Genomic DNA, 3,138 nt, shown 5'->3' on the forward strand with positions numbered 1-3,138 from the left:
AGCGGGGTGTTGAGATTAGTGTTGACCAGATAGCCCAGGATTGGCACTGCTGGGGCTGGGGTGTGGGGCATCTTTTAAATTTTGCCTCCTGCACTCCCTTCAACTCCAGATTTTAAAAGAGAGTTTTATAAAAACAAGCTTCAGTCCTCACCTCCCTCCACTAAAAACACATATTGTCATCCCAATGCCACTTTTCTACTTCATATCTCTGAGAACTGAGTCTATCTTCTCAGGCCACAGCCGTCTCTCCTGTGAAATGGGAATGCTGTATACTTTGGAGGGTTACCCACCACAAATTCATTATTTTACATAGATAAATATGAGAACATTTTATTTGTATTACAAATTATAACACACATATAAAAAAGAACAAAATGCACAGTTTGGAAGCTTATGATTAATCAAACACTTTGGTCAAAAAGCAGAAGATTGAAAGTAATCTACGGTACTCCCTCACACCCCTCACCGTCACTACCTCCTCCTTTTTCTGCAAAAGGAAGAACCAGACATCATTCGTAGTTATCCTTTCCTGACTTTTCTTTCTTTGTCCTTTCTACCACCTAGACATTCACCTTTGAATACTATGGTTTTATCTTGTTTGACATTTATGAAAATGGAATTCTGTGATCTGCACTCTTGTGTCTACCTGTTTTTATGCAACATTGCATTTGTGATATTCACTTTACTGCATACATATCACTTCAGACCATTAATTTACTGTTGCTTTAAACAAGGAGTCAACAAACTACCATCTGTGGGGGCCACATTCAGCCACTGTGGCCTGTTTTAGTCTACAAAGTCTTATTGGAACACCGCCATGCTCTTTCCTTTACTTGTTGGCAAAGACTGCTGCTCCCTGCAGTGGCGGGGGTGAGCCCCTGATAGAGGCCGCACGGCCTACAAAGCCTACACCACTCACTGCCTGGCTCTTACAGAAAAGGTTTGCAGATGCTCCTGCTGTGGACTCCTCCCCTGAAGGGCTGTGTCCACACCCTGCCCCTGCTGCGCATTGGCGTCTTTCAAATCTTCAATTGTGTGAATATCTCCTGCACACAGCTCGCAGCCCTGCTCTGTGTCTTGTTAGGTGTGACATTGCCAGGTCATAAATGAGTACCTTTATTGTGGCCTGATAATGGCAATATTGCTTCCTTTTGTTTCACCATCCATGGTGTGGTGGTATCCATTGCGGCTTTAATTTTGCATTTTCCTAATTACAGAAAGTTGTTTGCAAATGAGGTCTAAGACATTTCATACGGATATTGGGCAGCTGGATATCCTCTTCTGTAAAGGACCCATTTCAGTCTTTTACCCATCTGTTTAATTAGGTCATTTGTGGTTTTGATCCTGATTTATGGGAGTTATTCTCTGTGTCAGCAACAAGCTCTCTGCCAGCTACATGTTGCAAGGACGTTCCTGCACTGTGTGACTCACTTTTAATTTTTTATCAGTGTCTCTGCAGGAGCAAATATTCTTAATACAAATGCAATCCAATGTGTCGATTTATTCTTTCATGGTTGTTATTCCTTGTGTCTCTTTAAAGAAATAATTCCCTTATAAAAAATGTAGATATCTTGTTATTGTTTACAATTTGTCTTCTTATGTCTTTCACATTTAGATTTAAAATTCACCCTACATTTATTTTTGTGTGCAGTATAAAGTATATATCAAGTCTCATTATTTAGTTTTCATATTTATTTGACCCAATATTATCTGTTGAAGTGAAAAACAAAACAAAACAAAAACACGTCACTCTGCTCTCTACTCCAAACTCAGCCATAAGCTAAGTATGTGTGTCTGTGAGGGTCTGATTCTTAGCTCCAGGTTCCATTCCATCCTCCTGACGGTCTCTGCACCCACACCGCTGGTCACTGCTGCGGGAGAAACCACCTGCCCATGGGGCAGTTCTTGGGGCCTGCATGTCTGTGTTGCCCTCAGCTCATCATTTGTCTGCCTATATTTTATGTTTTTGAAATTATATTTCATAGGGATGGGATCTCAGTATGTTGCCCCATCTGGTCTAGAATGCCTGGCCTCAAAGTTTTCTCGCCTCGGCCTTCTAGAGCACTGGGATTACAGGCCGTGCCTTGTCTCTGTCCCTTTTTTAGACTCGGTTTGTCAATGTCCACAAAAGAAAAGGCCTGCAGGAATTGTCACTGAGATGACCTTGATTCTAGAGATTATTTACCTTTACTGTGCTGAGTCTTCCAGAATCCAAACATTGCTTATTTCTTTAGGTCTTTAATTTATTTAAAAAACATTTCATGACTTTGAGCATACTGGTCTTGCATAGATTCTGTTGCTTTTGTTAATGCCATTGTAAAACAAATCTTAAATACACAAAATTTATTGATTTTCAGCCTTTGTGATTTTCTAATATATGGATTTAAAACTATACGTTCTCCCCATACCATGTTTCGCCACGTGAATGTGTCTATTTTTTCTTGTTGTTCTATCAGCTTTTTGGGAAACAGCTTTATTGAGCTATACTTCAAATACCATACAATTTGCACATTTAAATTGTACAATTCGATGGTTTTGAGTATATTCACAAATATGTGCAGCCATCCCCACCCTCAACTGGATCATTTCATCAGCTCCAGGAGAAAAAGAGGAGACCCCTGCCCTTCTCACGTTGTCCCTCCTTCCCCTGCCCACAGCTCTCAGCAGCCACTAAGCTGCCTCCTGTCTGAACAGACACTCCTCTCCTAGACTTCCATACAAATACAGAGGCTCAGAGGTCTTTTGCATCTGGCCTCTCTCATTAGGCACAGTGTTTTCTAGATTATGGATGAATGATGTTCTTTTGCGTGGCTAAGCCACATCTCATTTTTACTTTTGTTCACTGATGGATATTTGGGTGGTTTCTGCTTATTGGCACTTTGACCCTCTTCCCAATGACAGATCCTAGATAATTTGAAGTGCATTTATCTCCCACCCCATACGACTATTTCACAGGAACACCCTGCTCTTGCAGCAGGAGGTGCTCATGGCATGGGGCATGGGAAGCATGACCGGGAGGAAAGCAGGGTGTGGAGCGGCACCTGCAGCATGGCACCCTCTAACTCGGCAATGCCCACATGGCACCCAAGGGTACGAAGAGCATTGCCGGTGTGTAGAGACCACCACATCTTCCATTTC

This window comes from Pongo pygmaeus, chromosome 12, assembly GCF_028885625.2.
Source record: "Pongo pygmaeus isolate AG05252 chromosome 12, NHGRI_mPonPyg2-v2.0_pri, whole genome shotgun sequence".
Lineage (NCBI taxonomy): Eukaryota > Metazoa > Chordata > Mammalia > Primates > Hominidae > Pongo > Pongo pygmaeus.